Source organism: Mirounga leonina, unplaced genomic scaffold, assembly GCF_011800145.1.
Source record: "Mirounga leonina isolate KUSES-001 unplaced genomic scaffold, KU_Mleo_1.0 Mir_418, whole genome shotgun sequence".
Lineage (NCBI taxonomy): Eukaryota > Metazoa > Chordata > Mammalia > Carnivora > Phocidae > Mirounga > Mirounga leonina.
This window is the reverse complement of record NW_023270739.1, coordinates 15,481,868-15,495,071: the sequence shown is the minus strand read 5'-3', so window position 1 is coordinate 15,495,071 and position 13,204 is coordinate 15,481,868. Positions and strand designations below refer to the sequence as shown.

At 39.5% G+C, this 13,204-nt stretch overlaps 1 protein-coding gene across 1 annotated transcript in view; it reads right to left on the bottom strand.

Moving 5' to 3' along the window:
• The window catches only part of PAH (phenylalanine hydroxylase), a 67,293-nt gene that overhangs the window by 46,330 nt on the left and 7,759 nt on the right, over positions 1-13,204 (bottom strand). The gene's annotated exons all lie outside the window — the stretch shown is intronic.

Here is a 13,204-nt window from a genome sequence, read left to right as displayed (position 1 = left end):
AAAACTAAGTAATAAAAGGTGCAGGAAATAGTGCAAATGCTACAGAATTTAATCACATGGAAATCTGCTAAAGGCCTAGAGTTGCAAACCTAAGATTTTGGTTTGGTTCAAATGCCTAGGGCAGCAGTTTGGCAAAAATGTTTACATAGGGAAACCTCCTTTCCCAAATGAAATCCATTGGAATCTCAATAATAATATCTCAGTAAATTGATACTACAGAAGCAACACTGCCCAGCTTAAATAGGGTCCCCGGGAATCAGGCTTATTGGGTTTAAATCAAAGTTCTCATATGGATTGTAAGATTAGACAATTTACTTTTATGTTTCTAATGCTCAGTTTTTCCATCTGTAATTTAACAGTATTAATGATACCTGCTTCATAAATTTGTTGGGAGCATTGGTTGATAGGTGTATGCATAACCCCGGGTACATGGTAAATGCTCAGTAACAATTAGCTAATAAAAATTAGCTGGTATAAAAATGGTAGTATAGCTACCATTCATATTTTTATATAATTACTTTTCATTCAGGTTATGCAACAAATACAGGTAGCACCTCCTAGGTACTGATCATCCTTCCAGGTGGTTGGTATACATCAGTAAACAAAACAGACCAAGATAGTTCCCTTTCTAAAGCTTACATTTAAGTTGGGGGAGACAAATAACAAACATAAAGGATAACTGATTTATGTATTATTTTATAATGACTGTAATGAAAAAGCCCAAGGGAAAAAACACAAAGCAGAGCAGGGTGAAGGGGATAGGCAGTCCTGGGGGAAAGTGAGGACAAACTGTAGAACTAAATAAGGGGGACCATAAGAGGCCTCATTGAGAAGGGAAGATTCATGTATATGTGGGTTTTATTAAACGCCAAAAAAAATAATAATCACTATAGCTACTCAACTTCCATGTCTTTGGCTGGTGATGTTTTAGCTATCATCAGTTTTGTCATGAAAAAGAAAAAGTCATTTACTTAAATTGGTCCTCAAATTTATTTATTATTATTATTATTTTTTAAGATTTTATTTATTTATTTGACAGAGAGAGAGATAGCGAGAGCAGGAACACAAGCAGGGGGAGTGGGAGAGGGAGAAGCAGGCTTCCCGCCGAGCAGGGAGCCCGATGTGGGACTTGATCCCAGGACCCTGGGATCATGACCTGAGCCGAAGGCAAACGCTTAACGACTGAGCCACCCAGGCGCCCGGTCCTCAAATTTAAATGCATGGTAGTCATCTGCTTCTTACTCAGAAAATCTGATTTCATTGACAGAACTATTCTTTGTGAAGAAAACCAAGGAATATGCTCTATACTTTCTTAAAATAAATAATTAATAGGGGTTATCCCAAACATTTAAATGAACAAAGCATAACCTGAAAAAAAATCTAATTTGACTGATTCTATAATTCCAAAAAAATGAAATTCATCAATATTGTAGTTCAGGAAGTATTATTTTTTTAGGGGGGGAGGGGCAAAGGGAAAGGGAGAGAGAGAATCCCAAGCTGGCTCCATACCCAGCATGGAGCCTGATGCAGGACTTAATTTCACAATCCTGAGATCATGACCTGAGCTGAAATCAAGAGTAGGACGCTTAACCAACAGAGCCACCCAGGTGCCCCAGGAAGTATATCTTTCTCCTTGATTGTTAAGGGCATATGGTTGAAGAGAAAACACTGATAATTATAACGATGACATCTTGTTGTTTTGATTATCACTTCACAGTTTAGAATTATGTTCTGTGACCTTCCCAACAAACCTTTGAGTAGGTTAAGGGAGTTGTAAAATATGCAATCAGAGATGGTGATGCTTTTCCAGAAGTGGCTGGAAAGTTATTGGTGTTCTGACCACACTGTCTTCCTGCCAGGGATACCATGAGAATTCTGCAAATATCAGCTTTTATCATTACTATTACTAGTGGGCAAAGCACAAAAAATGAAAACCTCTGGGTATGGCAAACACAATAATAAGTAACCCCACACAGGTACTCTTCCTGCACTTTCTTCCTCATAATCCCCAAGGGCACATGATAGAGCCATTGTTTATGGGCATCAGCTGCAGACAATCCAGCCTTGACAGTGATGGCCAGGGACCCCAATGTGAGGGTTCCAACAGGAGAGGGAGAGTGTATGTGGAGGAGGGAAGACCAGAGAGATAGCAGTTGCTCTGAAGCTTTCCAGACAAACAGAGGTAACTTCCTCAACAAAGCAAAGAGCAATGTCATCCTTCTTGGCTCAGAAAGAAAGAGAAGCTCCACCTACTATTTGCCTAAGTTGAAAGTTTAAAGGAAGAGATAACCAGTTCCTGTCTTGTTTAGAGCAGAAAATACAGTAAAGCCAAGAAACAAGAGTGGACACACCTCTGGCATGCTTATTTTTAAGAGTGCAGCAGGTGATGGAAGGGGTGGGAAAAGTGCGCGGTGGAGAAAGGGCTGGAAGACAGACTATAGGCTGTTGTGTTCAACACCCACACTCCACCCTTCACAAAAGCACTTCCAGAGAGAAGCCTCTCACTTTAGGAATAGCCATAAAACAACATATGCCCCATGACTCAGTTTTTATAGGTTTGGAGATCTAACTTATGGGGGAAAAATTCACCAAAATTCATAAACTAACTAACCTCCCACAATAGGGGAACAATTAGGAAAATTATAGTGGAATCACTCAGTGGAGATTATGCCACCATTGAAAAGTAAGTAACATTCACAAATCAATCAACATGATATAAAAGGTTGGTTACCAGAGAGGGTAGGAGATGGAGGGGCAGGAGAAATAGGTGAAGGGGATTAACAGGTGGAAGCTTCCAGTTACAAAAAAAAATAAGTCATGGGCATGTAAAGCACAGCATAGGGAATTAGTCAATACTATTGTAATAACTTTGTTTGGTGACAGATGGTAACTAAACTTATGGTGGGGATCATTTTGTAATGTATAAAAATATCTCATCACTATGAGGTACATCTGAAACTGATAGGATATTGTATGTCAATTATACTTCAATTAAAAAAAAATCCCTCTGGCCCTCAATCCTCTGTCCCCAACCCCTGCTCATGCTCTCTCTCGCTCACTGTCTCTCTCAAATAGATTTTATTTATTTATTTGTCAGAGAGAGCAAGAGAGAGCACAAGCAGGGGGAGCAGCAGGCAGAGGGAGAAGCAGGCTCCCCACTGAGTAGAGAGCCCCATGTGGGACTCGATCCCAGGACCCTGGGATCATGACCCGAGCTGAAGGCAGACACTTAACCAACTGAGCCACCCAGGTTTCCCAATAAATAAAATCTTAAAAAATAAATAAATAACAACAACATGCATAAAGCAGTGTCAGTAATCACTCTAAAATATGTTAACAGTTGTAGTTTATAGACGATGGGCCTACAGATGATTTTGTTTCCTTCTTTCTATTTTTTTATCATAGTTCAACTTCTCTAAAAATAACACTTATACTTTTACAATGAAAAATTAACTTTATATCTTAAAAGCTTACAATGACAACAACTTGGGAAAATACTTATGACACATATAAGAATGTGATAATTAAAACATGTTTTAAAAAACTATGCCCAGGCCAAAAGAAAGACTAGAATAAAATGCATCAAAATGAGTTATTATGAGATTATGTACAACTTCTATTTATTTGACAAAAGTCTTACAATATTATTCATATAATGAAAAGAAAAATATATCTTTTAAATGTGAGTGAAGTTTTTGGCTAAGAACACTCCGACAAACTCTCTAAACTATTTCTTTCCCATTTGAATCAATTTGTTAATAATTAACTCTCAAGTTTGGCATGCAATTTGCTTATTGGAGTTTTTCCAGCTTATCAGTGTGGATCCTTAGATACCAATAATTTTGGTTGCAAAGGGAGACTTTAGAAATGAACCTCCAAACCTGATTATGATCATAGTTACCTTTTGGTAAATGAATTTTTATTTTTAAGCAGGGGCCTGTGTAGGTTTACAAATTGACCCACATACACTCACCACATCTTTGGGTGAGGAACAAATAAAGAACACTTTCTGTTATTCTACATGGACATCTGGGTGGAGGCAAGAAAGTTTAGAGCTAAACATTTCGAAGACAATTTCATGATTTATCCAATAGTGAATTTACACATAAAAGATAACAGCGTAACACCTTAATTGATCGGAACTCCTGAGTAGAGAGTGTGGGGACTCAGAGAAAAATAAACTGAAATGAATAGCCTCTTTTAATAAGGATTGGCCAGAAATACCTTCCTGTTCCCATCCTTGAAGAAAACTTTCTAAAGGAGTCTTGGTCACTAGTGAATAAAACTACAGATACACAGAAATTGCAATGGTGAAAAGCGGATTTGCCCTTCTGGATCTTTTCAAGCTTAGGGTCCATTCTTTCTTCTTCTATCTCATTCCTCAAGAAAAGGAGAATGGTATAGTGTAGAAAGGGAGGGCTTTGGAAACTAATCTGAATTCAACTTCTGGTTCTGCTGTTCACCACCTTTGTACACATTAGTTGGTCATCCTGAACTTTTATTTGTTTATGTTTAAAATAAAGACAATAGTATTACCTGGTAGCTCAGTAAGAAAAAGGGAAAAACATCTCACACCATTTTGGCTTCATTGATGGATACCCAGTAAGGACTTATTATACTTTGCCTCTCTCAGCTTGGTATAGATATACATTTCCCTGGGAGGCAAAACACATTATGTTTTATGAGTTATTTTACCCTTCATTATTTGCTTTACCCTAAATTTTTCTCAGCTTCTTTCCTGAAAGCAAGTTTCAAAAAGGAGAAGGAAAAGCTGAAGATATTTTCAGATGGGAGGAGGCTGGAAAAGGAGAGCCTTTTGGACCACTCCATGTTGTTGCCTTAGAATAAACCTAAAAGAAGTTATGTTCTGGCCTATTCCAGAGGTTTCTGGAGGCAAATCAAAGACATTCACAAAGAATGTCCCAAATCATTGGTCTCAAGTAAACAGAAGCTTTCAATAACTCATTTAATCAAGCACCTTCCATGTGCCAAACACTGTCCCAGGTGCTGGGATACAACAGTGAAGAGAGTGGGAAAAATCCCTGCTCTTCTGGAGCTCAAATTCTTGAAGCAGGAGATAAACAGTAACTATGAAAAATAAATAGAGTATACAGTCTTCAGATGGAATGGAAAAAAATCCAAGCCAAAGAGGGATTGGATATTCCAGGGGTGCCATGAAGGTGCTTTTTTAAACAGTGTGGTAAGGAAGGGCTCAAAAAATAAACAGATGACATTTAAGCACAGACCTGAAGCCAATGAGAGAGCAAGCCCTGAGGGAACAGCAAGTGCAAGGGTCCTGGGGTAAGACAGTGCACAAGATGACTGAGGAACACCAAGGAGGCCAGAGTGTCTGCAGCAGAATGAGCAAGAGGGAGAGCAACAAGACAGGAGGCAGAGCAGTAACTGACAATGACCTATCGGCCATTACCTGAACTTTGCTTTTTCACTCAGAGTGGCAATAAGAAGCTATAGAAGGTAGTGAGGCACAGAAGATACATTTTTGGACTCGTGTTTTAAAAGGAGCACTCAGGTAGCTGTTTTAAGAATAGACTGTAGTGGGCCAAGGGCAGAAGTGGTCTGGAGGACCCTACAATATTTGGGGTAAAATGACAGAAGGATTTGAGAGATATCTAGATAGATATATATAGAAGGAGGCTGGGCTTCTTATCTATTTTGCTGATCTCCTCTTGGCAGAGGGCCAGGAACAGCCCTGGTTGAGCAAGAATCTGGAACCTAAACCCCCTTGGATGAACAGGAAACCAAAAACATTCAGGAAAGTATGGGCAGCACAATTAAATTCTAGAGTGGGCTCCAGATTATTCCCTACCCTGCTCTGGAGGAGAGTTCTCAGTCAGGTTCAAGCTGGATTGTCAGTGGGATTCACACACCCTGGAGACCATCTTTTGGGACACACTCTTGCTTCCTCTGGAAGAACCTCTGTTGTAATCTCTGGGCCTGTTCTTCCCTCTGTCTTCTCCCTCTGTTAGATTATTTCTTCTCTACCCTCCTCTCCATTGGGTTGGGGTTGCATCCAACTCAGAGGAGACCCCTTTCTGGGGAGAACTGGGGTAGCAGCTTAATCCAGGCTCTTTTAGAGGCTTTAGAGAAAAGAGCCTTTTTGTTACTGTGTTCCTCTTTGTATACCTTTTCTTGCCAAGAAGGTCATAAGATGAAAAAGGATCTGTTTCAGCCCAGGGCTACCAAAGAGCAATCACAACTCATGTGTCATCAATGGGGTCATGGCACTCTTTAAATTTTCACCATGTGAGATCAAACTTCATCATAAAAGTTAAAAAGTAGCTCTGTGTTGCTATTTCTCAAATATGTCCAGCTCTTGGGCGCCTGGGTGGCTCAGTTGGTTAAGCGACTGCCTTCGGCTCAGGTCATGATCCTGGAGTCCCTGGATCGAGTCCCGCATCGGGCTCCCTGCTCGGCAGGGGGTCTGCTTCTCCCTCTGACCCTCCTCCCTCTCATGCTCTCTCTCATTCTCTCTGTCTCAAATAAATAAATAAATAAAATCTTTAAAAAAAAAAATATGTCCAGCTCTAAAGGGTTTAGCAGCTAAAAACAGTGTCAGTTTTCAATCTGACTTTCTTCTAGTCAATACATAGTCACCTGACCTGTACATAAAGTTTAATGCAGCACCATCCGTATGGGTAAACAATGAAAGCAACCTAAATGTCCACCAACAGGAGAGGATCAAGTATAGTCACACCATGAATATATAGAGTGGAGAATGAAATAGCCAGAACATTATGAACTTGAACAAATCTCCAAAGCAACGTTCACCACTCTGTCAAGAAAGAAAACTACAGGACTGTTGCAATACTATTCCAATTTTACAAAGAGTCAAAGCTTGCAAAACTAGGCCATACGTCACTAATGGGTAGCTCTATATAGCAAAGGCTAAAATGATAGGTGGGAGTAACATCGAACTCAGATTAATAGCTGTATCTGAGGAGGAAGCCCATGGGGAAGGCTATCCAGGGACTTGGGTCACTCACACAATGTTCTATTTCTTAAGCAGAGAGTGAGTTGCATGGGTGTTCTTTGTATCATAATCTATACTGGGGGCTTTAAAGAAAATTTTACAAGTCATCTGGGTTGTAAGAACTTTTTTTTTCCTCCAGTGGAGCTCAAAGCTCTTCTTATTTTGATTAAAGAAGCAATGTTCCCGTAAACACTTGTACTGCTCACGACTGCTCCAGGCCTACGGCCAGAGGGGTAAAGGCAACGCTCATGATTCATTCTAGATTCCGTCCCACTTTCCAGGGCAGGCCCAAGGATCACAGGCAGGACCTTAAAGTCCAAACTTTAGATAGTAAACATGGCATATCAGCCTAGATGTCCCCCGTGCACCCTAGCCTCTGTCCCCAGGAACAGTTGGCAGATGGAAAGGCTGTGAGGATTCTGTGACCTGAGCACTTGTTTATTCTCTCCCTTCAAGTTATTTGTTTCTTTGTTCTGGAATTAAGTTCCTCCTTCTTCTCTCCTAGCTACCCTCTTCAGATTTCAGCTTAAACATTACATCTGCAAGAAACCTTTCCTGGCCAACTCTGCCTCATGGAACCCAGAGCTTCTCACATTTCTGTAGGGGCAGAGAATGACTATCTGACTCACCCCAGTCTCCCCAGCACCTTTATAGGGTCTGATAACAGTAGATACTCAAAAAATATTAATTGAATGCATAAATGAGAGAGGAGGAGCTCACCGAATATCTAATGGAGAAAAGGCATGGGTCATCTGGGCACAGGCAGAGCATAGGAAGTGAATGTGACAAATATTGACTGGGCCTTTTCCATTTGTTTCCAAAAGCCCCGTCCACTGTGAAAATGGAGGGTAAACTCTGAAGTGGTTTTCGCTCTAAATGTCTAGCCTTAGGCAGCTTGCTTAGTCAGAACCTCTCTGTTCCCATCAATTAAATGATGCTAATTGAGCATACCCATGAACTTCAGTGCTCTGTATATCCATATATTTGCTTGTTCTCTTCCCTAGAGAATCTATAGTAAGGTGATTAGTGGAATGCTAGCAGAAGGACGGAGACCTCTTCTTTGCAACCTCCCCAGGGAGCTGGCATCCAATTTTACAGCCCATTACTAAGCCACTTGCAGCAAAGACTCTCTGGAGACTATTTTTCTAAGAAGGTGCAGACATGAGCTAGTAGAGGCTAAAAATATAGAGAGCTACAGACAACTTCTAAATAAAAGCATGAAGAATTGAAAATTAGAACAACTGAGGACACTGGGATATTGGCAGATTAGCAGGTAGAGGCTTTGGTGTATTTCTAATTGTTTGACCCCAAGTCACTAAAACATCTGCTTCACTGTCTCACCACTCAGCAAACACAGGCAAACATAGTACTTCTGTATTTCTGTTATAAATACCGAACTGATTGTGTTACATTCTGATGTTGTTACTAGCTGAGGTTGACAAGGCCACGAGTCCATTGGCAGGCAACATCATCCCTTAATGGGATGGTGACTTGGGTGCTAATCATCTGATGAAAAGATGGGCTCTCAGGCAGGGAATGAATCCTGACCATGCTGGGAGAAATCTGCTCTCACTCTGCAGATCTCACTTTTTGTTTGAAGAGCTAGGATGTCTGTATGTCCTCCTGATGGCTAGGGGCTAAGAAAGCTGCCACCATATGGAGTCAGGCCAGGGGGGCCACATGGTCTAGGTTCATATAACTGTTAGTGTTTCGTTTATTACTCTGAGCATGTATTAATGTTTAGTTAAATGTCCCTGTTGGATCTCTGATATGCTGCAAGCCATCAAAGGATGGTCTTGCTCATTAAACAGAGATATGACTGCAGTGAGGGATTCATAGGGTACAGGTGATTCTCCCATATGGAATGTTCTCACTCCATTGCCAATCTTGGGGGAGCTGGATAGATTTGTATCCTTTGTCTCTATTAAGGAAAGGTAAGTTTATTTACACAATCATTTTTGTTTTGATTCTGCCCTGCCTTTTGCTGGCTGTTTTCACGGTAGTAGTACTTGAAATCAATGCCTTCTAGCACCCTTCCATAGTAGAGATATTGCCTTTAAGTGATTTGAAATATGCTTCTTGTAATTTCTACACCTTGCCCTTTTACCTCTGAAGTAATAGAAAATAAGTAGTATTTTTCTCCCATAATAGCCCTTCAAATATTTCCTTGTCCCATCTTCCCTCTTCAAGACAAACAATCCTAACCCTTTAACTCCTTTTCATACTGCCAGGAATTTAAGAGTTCCTGAAGTTCTATGACCCTCTAAAACTGTGGTGCATAGAAATGAGAGTAAACATTTATTTTTTTAAGATTTTATTTATTTATTTATTTGACAGAAAGAGAGAGAGCACAAGCAGGGGGAGCGGCAGGCAGAGGGAGAGGGAGAAGCCTGCTCCCCATGGAGCAAGGAGCCAGATGCGGGGCTGATCCTAGGACCCTGAGATCATGACCTGAGCCAAAGGCAGATATTTAACTGACTGAGACACCAGGCACCCCAAGAGTAAACATTTATTCAGCTCTTACCATGTGCCAGATACTCTTACAAATATTTTAGATGCATTAATTCATTTGATTTTCACAGCAGCCCTGTAATATAGGCTTATTGTTACCTTTATTTTAAAATAGGAAACTAAGCCACTAAGAGCTTATATAACTTCTCCAAGCCCATCCACCTCATACACAGTGCAACAGGGTGTTGAACTCAAACTGTTTGGTTCTAGACAGTATACTCTTAACCCAATGCTGTTCTACTTGTTGGGACCCTAAACCTAGGTTATAACTGGTGGTCTGGAGCTCATAACTCTAAAATGCATAACTATAGAACAGCAAAATATTAATAGGCCTTCCTTGAACAAGACCCCCTGGCCAAATACATTTGGGAAATACTGAGTAACAGAACATTCTCCTCTGCAGGTCTTCCTGGAGATAAATATCCTCTCTGCAGGGCTTCCCGGAGCCTTTAATATGTGTATATGTACAATGGCTTTCCAAAATCTAGATGTAGAATTTTTCAGACATATCCACCCTTGGAACGCTCTTCTAATAAAATACCTACTAATGTATAGAATTCAATAGAATATCATTTAGGAAACACTGCATAAAATATAGTTTAGATTCTTTCATTGGTTTTGCCATGTATTATCCTTGGCTTCATTTTATATGGTACAGAAGTTCAGTGTCAACTACAAAATTTAGGAGTTTTGCTTCTATTTCCATCTAATGCTTGCTCTTCCACCCTCATTCACCCAGATATCATGAGAGATATAAGTACACAGACACATTATGGTCACCACAGTCTCTCTGCTCTACCAAGCTACTCTGCTTTTCTCTAATGGCCCTGCCCTGACTTTTGGTCATTGCCATTTGCCTGTGAATGCTCACAAACCATATTAAATAATTCATTCTAGATTTTTTTTACCTTGTTCTAAAAAGAAAAATTAAAAATCAAGACTTTGGACTCTCTCTAGTCTTCTAACAGATGTTACCTTCTCATGTTTATAATTTTTCCAGGATTTCTGATAGGGCTCATAGATCACATGTGGAAGGGATAAAAGAAAAGACATTGTATGAGCATCTTCTGTAGGCTCAGAGACATATCACACATTTTATGTAGCATATAAAATCTCATGGCTCCCTGGAGGTATGAATCATTAGCCCCACTTTATAGATGAATAAACACAGGCATATGTGTTAAATGATCTGCCAAAGTCAATGAGATCTGGGATTCGAACTCCATAGTACAAAATCTATGCTCCTAATACTCTTTATATCACAACATGTACCTACTATGGCATTTGGAACAAAAGATATAAACTCTTGATAAGTTATCCTTTGAATCTTGATAAAGTCTTAGTCCCAGAAATCTCCCTAATTCACCCCCTTAGAAGTAGCAGATGGTGATGGGATAAAGTGGCTTCCCCAAGGACCCAAATCCTGAGATTTAGGGTTAGCATGAAAGCCCAACCATGTTTTCTTGGTTTTCAATTCTTTGTTCTGGCAGTCCCAGTTCAAAGATCATTCTCTTGAAAAGAAGACATGCAAAATAATGGTTATATTGTTTTGCTTTCTCATAAACAATTGATTTTTCTCTGATAAAAATGATAAGCCTGGGGTTTTAGAACCACAGACCCTAGGTCAATTTCTGAGGTTCTACCACATTGAGTGTTTACCTTAGACAAGCTACTGAGCTCCCTGACCTTTAGCTTCCTTGTCTCTAAAATGGGTATGATATCACCTACCATCACTAAGTAACAAATGATTTAATTTATAGAAAAAATTAAAATATTCTGAGTATTAAATATGCTTTATTTCATGGAAAGTAGTGGGTATAGTCCTTGGTGACAGCAATAACTCCTTCCTTGGCAATAGCTTAGAGCAATGATTCTCATTCCTGATTGGGCATCAGAGTCACTAGTGAAATTTCAGAAAAATTCAAGAACAAACAAACAAAAATCCAAAACCCATAAAGGAAGTGACTGAAAATATTAATTACATTAGAATTTTAAAGTTCAGTATGACAAATGATACCATAAACCCAAGCAGAATAAAGAGACTAGGAGAAAATGTCATCCACACAATGGTATTCAGATTACAAAAAATTGTCAAGAAATCAGTAAGAACAAGATAAAATTGCAGCAGAAAAAAATTTAAATCCTAATGGACAAGTCACAATTTACAAAAGAATAAAATCTAAGGTCATGAAAGATGAAAAGACACCCCATCATCTCACTCGTAATCAGGGAAATGAAAGTTAAAACAATAAATTACCACATCCCACCCACTCTATTGGCCAAGATTAAAAAGTAATAATAAGCAAATAACCTTAAAAATATAGAGAAATGAGTGTTCCCACAGTAAACTAATGTTAGCATAAATTGTTACAGGACATTTGGAGAACAACTTAGTTTCTTTTAGAACTAAAAGTGTTGGGGAACCTGGGTGGCTCAGTCGGTTAGGCATCCAACTCTTGATTTCAGTTCAAGTCACAATCTCAGGGTCATGGGATAGAACCTCATGTCAGGCTCCGCACTGAGCATGGAACCTGCTTGGGATTCTCTCTCTCCCTCTGTCCCTCCCCCAGCCCTGTGCTCTCTCTCTCTCAAATTAAATTAAATTAAATTAAATTAAAAATGTTCATCCCTAGGACCAGCAATTGAAATTCTAGGTATCTACCCTAGAGAAATATTTGCTCATTGCATACCAAAAAAATAAGAGGAAAGAACAGAGCATTGCAGAATTGTCTGTGACTTCAGAAAATAGGAAACAACATGGATGCCCAAAATAGGGGGATGGATAAATAAAACATGGTATATGCAAATTAAGAACTACTCTTCAGAAGTTATTAACTTGATCTGTATGTATCAACATGTATATATCTCAAAAACACTGCATTCAGAAAAAAAAATACATAGCAATTCTTCCTGAACACTTCATGTATAACTAACTGCTCTGAGGGTTTTACCTGCATTAAGTCATTTAATCCTCAGAACTACCCTTTGAAACAGATGCTATTATTATCATAAGGAACTGAAGCACAGAGAAGTCAAGCGATTTTCCCAAGGCCGCAGCTGTCTCTCCTGAGTCCATGCTCTTGATGGCTCTACTGAACTGACCCAAAATATACTAAACTCACAATAATGCTGCCTTGGCCAGGAAGTTTGCAGCATGACAGGATTGAGGGGAGATCAAAAAGGACTACAGCAGCATCTTTAGTGTTGTATTTCTTTTTTAAGAAACAGTATGTTAATTTGTAATTTTTGAAAGCATAATCATACATGAAAAAAATGGAAGTGAACTTGTCAAAACGTGAACAGTGCCTGATGTGGATGAGGGGAATATGGGTCATTATTTTTCTTGCACTTTGATACATGTTTCAATTTGAAAGAAAGAAGGAAAACCTGGTGACAGATCCCTTTCCCTCAAAGAATAGGAGGATGGAGCCACGATATTTGCATTAAAAAAAAAAAAAAACAACTCCAGAGAATCCAGACGTGCAGGGACAAGTGTATTTGGCAGAGAGGTGTGAGGTGTCAGAGAGAGCTCATGGCTTTGAAATCCGGGATCCCATCATCAGCATACATTAGCTGTGTGACCTTGAATGAATGACTCAACCTCTCAGAACTACACTTCCTTCATGAAGAAAATGCAGTAATACCTCCTACACCAGGTTGAATGGGGACCAAATCAAGGATCCTCCGTGCCTGGTTTATCAC